Source organism: Sturnira hondurensis, unplaced genomic scaffold (assembly GCF_014824575.4).
Source record: "Sturnira hondurensis isolate 20B ecotype Veracruz unplaced genomic scaffold, ASM1482457v3 Scaffold0015793, whole genome shotgun sequence".
Lineage (NCBI taxonomy): Eukaryota > Metazoa > Chordata > Mammalia > Chiroptera > Phyllostomidae > Sturnira > Sturnira hondurensis.
This window is the reverse complement of record NW_028088424.1, coordinates 889,409-900,084: the sequence shown is the minus strand read 5'-3', so window position 1 is coordinate 900,084 and position 10,676 is coordinate 889,409. Positions and strand designations below refer to the sequence as shown.

The 10,676-nt window shown below is 45.9% G+C and overlaps 1 pseudogene; it reads left to right on the top strand.

Annotated features, from left to right (window-relative positions):
* The first annotated feature begins 6,032 nt into the window (after nt 1–6,032).
* Nucleotides 6,033–8,057, top strand: LOC119000567 (m7GpppN-mRNA hydrolase-like; annotated as a pseudogene).
* Nucleotides 8,058–10,676: the final 2,619 nt, after the last annotated feature.

Sequence of the window (10,676 nt, the reverse complement as noted above, 5' to 3'; positions counted from 1 at the left end):
GTTTTTGAGTAGAAGGTGACTTTGGAGTCTGGTAGACCTGAGATTGAACTCTAGCTCTACTGTTTCCTAGCTCTCAGTTTCCTCCTCTATCAAATGGTAACAATCGTTTAGAGATGAGGTCTGTGTGTAGCTTAAACAAGGTAGTGTATATAAAGCATCTAGCACAAGGCTAGACTTCCATTTATTCAACAAATTCCTATTGAGTGCCTACCATGTGCCAGGTACTGTCAGGAATGTCCTGGAATGTCAGGAATACTTCAGTGACCAAGTCAGACATGCCTGTTTTCACAGAACCTCCAATTTAGTGGCTGAAAGCTAAAGTTATTTCTCTTCATTAGTGGTGTACCAGTTGCCACAATAACACTCCATAAAAAAACAACACCCAAAGGTCAATGACTTTCAACAACACATATTTACTTTCACTCGTGAATCTGTGGGTCAGCAGGGCAGTTCTACTCTGAAGGTGAACTAAAAGTTTTGTTGATCTCCACGGGGCTCTCACATGCCTGAGGTGACTCAGCTCTGCCCCATGTCTCATCCTCCAGCAGGCTAATTTGGGTATGTTAGAGTAAATGCAGATCATAAACACAGATATACACAAGCTCTTTTTCAATCTCTGCCCTGGCAACTTGGCTAACATCCCACTGGCCAAAGCAGGTCTTGTGGCCAAGCCTTGCATCAGAGTAGGCAGGAACTGGAAGTTAGAGGACAAAAAGTACATTGACAGAGAAGGCAGTAAAAAATTGGGTCATTTATATAATCCGTTACTCTGAGTCTAACTGAAATATTAGCCAGAAGTCTCACGTACAGAGCAGTGAAAGATGGGTTTTCTGGTTACCGGGTTGGGCGGTGGAAGCCCAGAGGCTGGTGTGGCTCCAGGGAACGGGGAATCAGATTCTACCACTCCTTTCGTTTCACAGACAGGAACCTGAGGCCTCGAGATGGGTCTTGTTCAAGCCAGGAATAGAGAGAAAACAAGACTTCCTAACTTCCAGCCCAGCCCAGCATCTCCTCCTGAGCTTAGTGTAGTGCCCTGAGCCAGGATGGTGCAACCACACCCATGCTCCTTCCTGCCACTTTTTCTCTCAATTCTGGAGCTGCAGTTCTGGCCACCAGGCCATCAGCCTGCACAGCAACCCCAGCGGTGGCACACAGGTGACCTCCCTGCCCAGGAAAACACATTGCATTTAGTTGGTTCATTAAAATTTTTTCCCATTTAGACTTTTCCAGTCGTGTAAATTTTTTATGTTATCACCATTACAGAATTCAGTTGTATCTAGTTTTTCTTTCACTTAATAGTTTTAAACTGTCTTCTAGACAATCAGTTTTCAAGACTGTAGAATATACCTCAAGTCACTGTCTAAAACTTACTGAACCATGCCCTGCTTCTGGGCATCTAGGTTGTCTCCAGTTTGAGGGTGTGATTAAGAACCCAAAGCAATTCCCGTCAGTGTAGAAGTTCTCAAACTCTCTCTCAGTTTGTGGCACCTCAGGCCAAAAGTGCCACTTAACAAGTAATTAGCTTCAAACCACTTAATAAGTACTTATCACCTAACAACTTAGCAGCCATTTGAAAAAAATAATATGCATAAATCAAAAGAAAATTAAATTTTAATTTCATTCTTAAGTAAGTACAATCACTAATGGGATGTATGCAAAGCACCTGTTGGGCTTTGCATAGCTTCTCAAATGTTGGAATCAGGTTGGACACCACCATCTTCACTTCCTATGCCACAGGATTTTCACGAGATACTTGCTTTTTATTTCAGCAGCTGCTTGCTGGAAATCTAGCTGTGCAAAGTCATAACATTGTTGATATGAAGGTAATATAGTTTGTGAACTCACTCATGCTAGTGTTCAACAGATATGGAGTATCGCTGTGTTTCCCTCACAGTTTTCCTGAGTTCACAGAGGCACTCTGAGGTACCTTGGCACCCAGTTCAAGAACCATGGTCTTACTGACTTTTTCCTCTGCTAAATGATTTCTTTATGACATATACCTAAGTTTTTAGGATTATTTTCTTTTAAAGATCTGATCATTTTGTGTGGCTTTTGATAAAATGACTATTTTTGCTTTCTGTCCTTTCCTCCCCTTCTATTGCTTCTCGCCTTTCATTCTTTTAAGCTTCTCCTATGTGCCTGGCATTGCTTGTTTGAAAAGTTCCCTGTCATTGTATTTGTAGGAGGGGGACAGGAAAACCTAACATTTTTTAGTGCACACTGAACCAACATCATCTCATTAGACCTCACAGTAACCCTGTGAAGTAGGTACTGTTACAACCCACATGTTATAGATAAGGACACCGAGCTCCAGAGGTACCAGCCTTCCCCAAGGTCTCTGCTTCCAGAGCTGCTCTGGGGATGATGTCTGAGGACAATGATGGGGAGCCGCAGCAACCCCTCCGGCGCTGGAAGTGTGTCCTGAGGATGGACACAGAAGGAGGCTTGTGAGATACTGGCTCCTGCTCTTTCAGAAATGGCTGAGTGACGCAATACCAAGCAGGTCCTGAAGCTGGTCAGGAGCTCTGTACAAGGTGCCAACTCTGACTGAGAACAGGTGAGAGCTGCCTCACCCAGGCAGTGTCACCCAAGCTGTCACCTGTCTGTCTTGACCACTTTTTCTCCCGGCCACCTGGGGAGCGAGGTCCTGGTGTCTGTTCATGAGCATGGACTTCTATGCAAAAAGAAACTGCCCCGACTCTGGCCAGGCAGCTAGGGTCAAGGTGTTGCCCCTTGAGTTCAGCCTTATAGTTTCTTGTTCAACCAAAGCCTGCCCATGTCTGGAATTCCTCTCTCGGGGGAGTTGTTAGTGGATGGAAAAAACATCTTTGTTCGAGGTCTCCAGAATGGTGTCCTCTCTCTTCTTCTCTCTCCCTCCTCCTCAGACTGTCTTCTTGGAGGAGACCTGGGGAGGGAATTCTTTGTAGAGTGGTGTAGGAGAGGTCTGTGGAGCTCCCTTTGATCTGAAAAGGCCTTTGGAGATGTTTCAGAACACAGCTGGAAGACTGGCTTGGAGGAGCTCCTCGCACCTTCTGCACCTTGGCACTACTGGCAGTTGAGCTGTGTCATCCTTTTTTGGGGTGAGCAGCATCTCACCCCCAACAATACACATTCTGTGTATTGTGGGATGCTGAGCAGCATCTCCGGCCTCTACCTGCTAGATGCCAGTGGCACCCTGTTCCCCACCCCACTTGTAACAACCCAGAATGTTTCTAGATGTTGCCATACGTCCCCATTTGAGATCCACTGGCTTAAAGGAGAGGCTTCCAATGTATCTCCCAACCCGTTCTCCTTCTACCTAAGCTGTCTGTGTCCTGAGGCTCCCTCCCATTGAGAAAAGACACAAGAGAGTCTGTCACACACCTTCCCTTGAGGTTTGGGATTACATTTGCTGTATTCCCTCATTTTTCTTTTTCACTTTACCCTGGAAGAGACTTCTTTCCTTTTTTTCAAGAAAGCAGTCTTCCTGCAGGGCAGTGGAATCTGACAAGTGTCTGCAGGTGTGAGACAGTATGAGGCTCTTCTGGGTCTGGCCTAGAGCCCCCTGGGCAAGGCAGAGTCTACATCCCCATCCTCTCCCCCTCGGACAGACCTTGCCTCTCATTCCATTGGGTCTGGTGCCCCAGAAGCTCAGAAGATGTGTGTTGGTACAATCATGTGGTCAGGAAAGCCAGCTTTTCCCCAACTGCCCATGCTCACTCAGGATGAAGGAAGAAGAGGAAGATACAGGTTGGCGAGGGTAGGGATGTGTGTGTGTGTACATGTATGTAAGTGTATGTATGTGTATGTTTGTGCATGTTTTCTTTGGGTAACATCTTTTGATGAACTGCCACTAGGGTCATGGTAGGTCTGGTAATGGTCCCCTCCATGTCTTCATACAAAGGGTCAACAATCTACAAACATGCTAAGTTAGGAGTTCACCTGCCCACCTGTCCTTCAGGACAGCAGTCCTGCCAACTCTATTCTGAATCGGGAGAATAGAGGACTGCTCCTCCCAAGAGTGGCAGGTAGGATTTTGGAGATGGGAGGAGACATGTGAAACACATTGGAGCATTCACAGAAGGGCTGCTTTGGTCCTCCTGCCCTGAACAAACCGGGACGGGGAAATCCCTACCCTGCATGCTGGTGAAGGCTCTCCCTTTGGTCACAGCTGTTTCTGAATCCCTACCTTCTCCCAAGTGGGGCCTCTTGGACACAACGAATGAGGTCCAGATGGCCCTTGCTTCCAAGGAGTGTACATCTCCTCACCCTGGTCCCCCAACTCCCCCAAATGGAAAAAATGCAAAAGCCACCCCCCCGCAAGAAACATGTATTTTGCCATATAGCTATTCATTACAGAGAATGTTATGTTAGCATGACCCAGCTCCTAGACCTTCACACAGTACAGCACAAGATTTGTCCTCTGCCTTCTCCTGTACTGTTCCAGAGACACGTCTGTGGTTATGGTTTGGAATAACTCTTATTTATTCAGGTTGCTGTGCTTATTCAGGTCTCTGTATGTTGTGTGTGTCCCATGTCCAGGAGTTGAATGCATGAGAGTCATTCTATCTATGTAATGCCCTCCTTTCCTCAATGTTGTCATCGTATCTTGTAATTGTTTACTGAAGAGTTGTATCTATATAGAGAGAAAAATATAGAAACAGAGAAATGTGTGAGCTTAGAGGAATATTTTTTTTATTTGAAAGAAATGTTTGTTTCTAAAGACTCTGTCCTTCCACTCCCACCCCAGTGATTCACACCCAGTTGGGAAATTCTCACAATACCTGCCTGGTCTTTCCCCAGAAAGTTCAATGTGGGCAAATCACTTCTAATTCCTTGTATCAGTTAGCTTTTCCAATGAATAATGCCACATGACAAACCATCCCAAATCCAGTAGCTTAAAATAGACATTTATTTAGCTTGTGATTTTGTGTGTCAGTATTATGGGCTGTGTTCAGCTGGGAGGTCATTCTGGTTTCACCTGGACTGCTTCATATGTCTGTGATCAACTGGCTAGTTGGGCAACTTGGCTTCGAACACTTGGCTGGCTGTTGGCTAGAGCAGGGGGTGAGACTGCACCATGTGTCTCTTGTCCTCTAGTAGGCTAGCTCAGGCTTGTTTCATGGTCATGATGGCAGTTCCCAAGAGAGCAACAGTGTGCAAGGCCTCTTGAGACCTGCTTTGGGAGTTGGCATAGTCTCTTGATCAGAGTAAGTCACATGGCTGAGCTCAGATGCAGAGAAAGGGGAAGTAGACGCCATTACTTAATGGGAGGCTTTGAAAAGTGACATTGTAATTGGGTGTGGATACAGGGAGATAAATCTTTGAGTCCATTTTTCAAACATTGTACCATGTACCCCAACATCCATGCACAAGAGGAGTCCCCAGATGGGGATGATTTTCTGGTTGTGACTTCAGTTTCCCTGAGTTCCCATCATAACAACTAGGTGACATAGGCAATATTTTACCTCCTTCCCCTATTTTGCTGAAGAATACACTGATGCTCAGAGAGGTGAAGTGTTTTGCCTGATGCCACACAGCAAGGAAGCAGCAGAGGTAGGACTTGAACCTGGATATATGGTGATTTCATATAAATATAATATGGACTTTTTTCATACCTCTGGGAAAATTTTATTTGCTTTCTTGCATAAGAACAATTTTCTCAGTATTGCTAGAGAAGAGGACAGTCATCCCCTGGACTTTGGTCACGCAGAGCTACCTGATCATGGACAGGAGGCTGGCCAGGACTTCGATGAGGATGTGGTCACATAGCTCCAACCCAGCTGGCTCTGTTTACTACAGTACACAGAGGAGGCTCAACAGGATTTCTTTGTGAATGGGGAGGCCAGGCTGAAAGGGACAACCAGCAGACCTACAAAAGTGGCTGGAGACAGCAAGAAGGAAGACCAGTGTGTTGGTCAGGGGACTCTGGGCTAACCTCTCATCCCAGGACTCACTCACCCATCCTCCTGTCTACCCACCCATCTATTCACCCACCCATTTATTCATCAGCTCATCTGTCCTTTAAAAAACTTTATGAAAGTATAGTTAGCATGCAGTATTATTTTAATTTCTGCCATACAACTTTATCGTGTTTTCAGATTGAACATGCCCATTGGTTTTGCTTGGATTTTACATGCAGAACATACTAGGATTACTTCAGTGTGCAAATGTTTTCTGTCATGTTCCATTTTTGCTGCCTTGAGGTGAAGATGTGAAAAAAGTTTTGGATGACTGGAAGGACTATAAAGTGGGAGCATCAATATATAGTGCAATTATTCTTGATAAGACACTTGAAAACGTACTACTGGTTCAAGGGTACCTAGCAATATCACGCTGGGCATTTACAATAAGAAAAGTAAATGAAGAAACAGCACCCTCATGACTTTGCTACTACAATAGTCTTCTAAGAAACTGGTTTTGATAGCAAATATATTTGTAACAATGATTACATTGAACTTCAAATAAGTGACCAGCTTGCTCATTTGTACATCATTTCGGGAATTCCAAAGGACACAAAATTTAACCTGAAAACCAGAAGAGTGATTCAGAACTCTATGTGGTTTTCCACGTAGCAATGGCCATGTCATAGAAATGAAATCACTCCAAAATCCAAATTTGTTTGGCTCCTAACAACTTTTTATGATTATTCCTTTTATCAACCCATTAGAGGACCAGCTTTCTCAAAGATTGGAGACTCCTCAGAGAGTGACAATGGATTTTCTTCAGCTAGTAGTGTTACTGATAAGTGGGGTCCAGCTGCCTGCCACCACCCACAGGCAAGTTCCAGAGGCAGAGGTTTGGTGAAATAGGAAACGGGTCTTTTATTCGAAAGCTGCACAACCCGGGAGGATGGCAGGCTCCTGCCTCAAAGGCAGCCCTCCAGAAAACCCAGAGGAAAACCCTGCCACTCTCTGCGGGACCGGTCCTAGGTTGCTGCCCGAGTTCCTTTTCCCATCCAAAATTTTCTTTGGGAATTGCAGGTGACCCTGAGTCATCCTCCAAGAAGCTCAGATTCTCTCACAGCCACCACTGTCAGGCCTCAAGCTCCCTTCTTTTGGTGCCACCATTGGCCACGTGCCTTCCAGGGCCAGCCAGTTCTGCAAGCTCACAGCCCACATGTCAACTTGATGGGCCCAAGAAAAAGCCCGTCTCCCCCTTCTCAGTTTATGTCAGCTACCACTGTGGGCTAGGGATGGTGCTCCAACAGCTGCACACTTAGGGAGCGAGTAGCCCCTCCCCCTCCAACCAATCCCGTCTTTTCCCAGTCTAGACTGCAGGTTTTTCACTGGTTGGAAAGGTGTAGGAGAGCTTTTCCCATGGCCAATCACCCTCCTTAGCTTTGCACGTGTGTGTGTGTGTGTGTGTGTGTGTGTGTGTGCGCGCGCGCGTGCGCGCGCTACTTCCTCTTGCCTGGTTCTGCCCGGGGGTGGGGGAATCTGTCCTTCGGCGCTAACCTGGTTACCCAGGCAACGCGGCACTTCCCCTGCGGCCCCTCCCATTCCCTCATATTCTCTCCTATTCCCGCCTTGGCTAGGCCGCCATACTGTCCAGGTTACCGATTTCAGTATCACGCAAGCTAAATGCAACCTAAACTCACTGTGGAAAAATGGAGTCAAACCACATTCCAGCACAGTCAGCAGTTTTTTCTTAGTTTCTTTTGGTGACCAGTGGGGAAAGCACAGGCAACCACTGCAGCAAAATCTAAATGATAATTATTCTTAAGTGTCTGACCTTTTAAAGGCAAAGAATCAAAGTATGGGGGGAAATGCCAGCAAACTGTATCACGACTCACCTAATCAAAAGAAAAGAACAAATGGGGTCCACAGTCAGCCAGGCAGAGTCCCTTGATAAAATTAAAACAAACAAACAAAAAGCGTCATCTATAGGAACTTCAGGATAATTTTGAAGTGCATGCATATGACTTACCTACCTCTGGTGAAGACCGGTTGCTAGAACATGCCGAGGGACAGTCTGTGGCATGTAATGGACATTGCAAGTTCCCCTTTTCATCCAGAGCCTTTCTGAGTTTCAGGTGTGACCAGAATGCTATAATGAAAACCTTCGACCTCTGGTAGTGTCAGATGTTTTGTGGAAGTCCCAGGGTCAGAAACCTGTTGCATTTGAGTGGGTGTCTCTCTCTGAGCCTTGCCCTTCTCAGGTGTTTTAAAGAAATGCGAGGAGTCAATGTCTCTGAAGGGACTGTTCTCTGTACAGGAGAGTGAGTGGAAATAAATATGAGTTTGAAATGTAAACCCAATTATAAACTTTTCTGTAGATGTGCCTTTTCAGTGTTTGGCTCATAAATTGAAGTTACTTTTTATGAGGGTTTTGCTTCTCTGTGGTTTTTATTTTATATTGTGACAGAGAAAACAATATTTGAGTTAACAAGTAGCCAAGTCAGTGGGAATGCTTCATCTACCCATTTCAGGGATTTTGATAAGTTTCCTTATATTGAAACTTTAAAAGAAACCTAAACAACTGTTAAATGAACAGAAGAGCTGAAATGTCATGGAAGTTAAGATAGCAGCTCACCCGCTTGGGTGGTACTTTGCACATTTCTTTGTTTCTAACCACTTAGGTTCTTTAATCCTCCCCTGATTGGAATTTTGTTGAAAGGTTTTATGTAGAGCCAGCATCAGCTATACAATGTTCATGCTCAAAATGAACTCTTAGCACTTCATGAAAGGACACAGTCACCAGCCTGGAGAGGGACTGAGTTGGTTAGATGGGGGGTTGCTGCTCTAATTTTGCGCTGTGCCAAATGCAGTGCCTGACCTGGGAGACCTGGAGAGGGGGCAGCAGAGGGCTCGGAGGCCAGGATCCAGCAACTGCTTTGCTACTGTCTTCAGCACCCTGCACCAGCCCTTTAGCGTTGTGCGATGATTTTGTTCCTGTGAAAATTTTTTCTATATTACGGTGGTTTATGGAATACTGACACTGTTAGGTTTTACATTGCACCTCAGTGTTGATCTCTGGAAATCAATGTCATAGTTGGTTCCCATTCACGGTAGCAGAGACTGACCTGCTTTCATTAGCACACCAAGGCCCCTGGTTGATGGAGCAAGAATGGAAGGGGTGTGCAGCCTACCCAAGTACCAATAAAGCGTCTCTCTGAGGGAGGGTCAGAACATGAAAGAATACACTAACTCACTCCTAGGAATATGTTTTGCTCTTTCAGGGTTCTTAAATCCAGAAAAGGATGGCAGGGGGTATTTTAAGAAGGACTTCACATATAATGAAGAACAGTTACCAGGGCTTTAAGGGGGCATCAGTGTTTGGGTGGCTTCTGACCTCAACGGCGTACAGTGTATTTCTTTGTTGGGGATGGGAAGTCTGAGCACATGTATGTGGGTGCACATGTCATGTAGGTTTTAAAAATAATTTTTTGACATGTGGTATTCACAAAACATCCCTCTGCTTGTAAATGTTATTATGGAAATCTTTATTTTATACAGATAGCCTATTTAATAGGAGTTCTGTGTAAGTCCATGAGACTGTCAAAAGAAGTGCTATTGTAAGGGATTCACTTGGTAGTACTTTGCTTTAGCTTTTAAATGGTTTGATTTTAAAGGACAAATTATATTTATTAATAAAAGTGTCACCCTCTTGGTGCTAAGTAGAATTCATGAATACAGCATTGCATTTAGAATTAGATTATTTACAGACTTCTGCCAAGATGGAGGCATAGGTGGAAACACTGTGTCTTCTCCCACAACCAAGTTTGGATACAACAAAAGTTTTGGAGAACTAACACACACCCAGAGGCCAGAAAACCGAATTATACGGAAGTCCGACAGCTACGAACCGTTCAGCGAGGACGGTAAGAGGTGGAACCAGCAGTGGAGCTGGGTCAGGCAGGGCAGACCTAGGAGTGCAGGCAGCCCAGAACTAGTCGGGGTGTGGAACAGACTGACCAAGGTCGCACGTTCGCGCGCAGTGAGACGGACCACACAGGCCCCAGGGGGCAAACCCAGTGGTGGAGGGCTGACAGCGGTGGCACACTCGCCTGCTGTGGAGCGGGGTGTGTGGCCCTGGTGATGGTGGTGGCTGCGGTACTGGTGGGGGTCGGGCGGCGTCGGGCGCCGGAGGGAAGCCATTGTCCCTCTTTGACCCCGCCCCCACATACAACGTCACAACCCAGCGACTGAGTTGCCCTGCTCTGGTGAAAACCTAGGGCTCCGTTCCTGCTACTTAACAGGCGTAAGCAGCCCAAAGGATAGCTCAAGAAGAACTCAAAGTCCCAGAGCCAATAACTCTAAGCGACCGAGAAATTGCCAGCCTCTCAGAAGCACAATTCAGGACACTATTTATCAGGATGCTCACAGAACNTCCAACAAACAAGGAACTAAAGTAGACACATTCAACCAGACCAGTAGGAGGGGCGAAGTCAGGGGGCTAGGCAGAGAGAAGTTGTGGCAAAAAAAAAAAAAACAGTGGCTGGTGAACCCCAGGTGCAAGGCAGCAACTGGTGGTCCCCAGGTGTGCAGGTGGTGGCTAGTGGACAAAGCCGTCCCAAACTCGCATGCAAATAAACCAGGTGAAACTGGGGAGCAAGACAGACTGTGCAACCGAGGGTTCCACGTGGGGAAATAAAGCCTCAAAACACCAACTGAGGACTTCCGCCAAGATGGAGGCATAGGTGGAAACACTGCGCCTTCTCCCACAACCAAGTTTGAATACAACAAAGGTTTAGT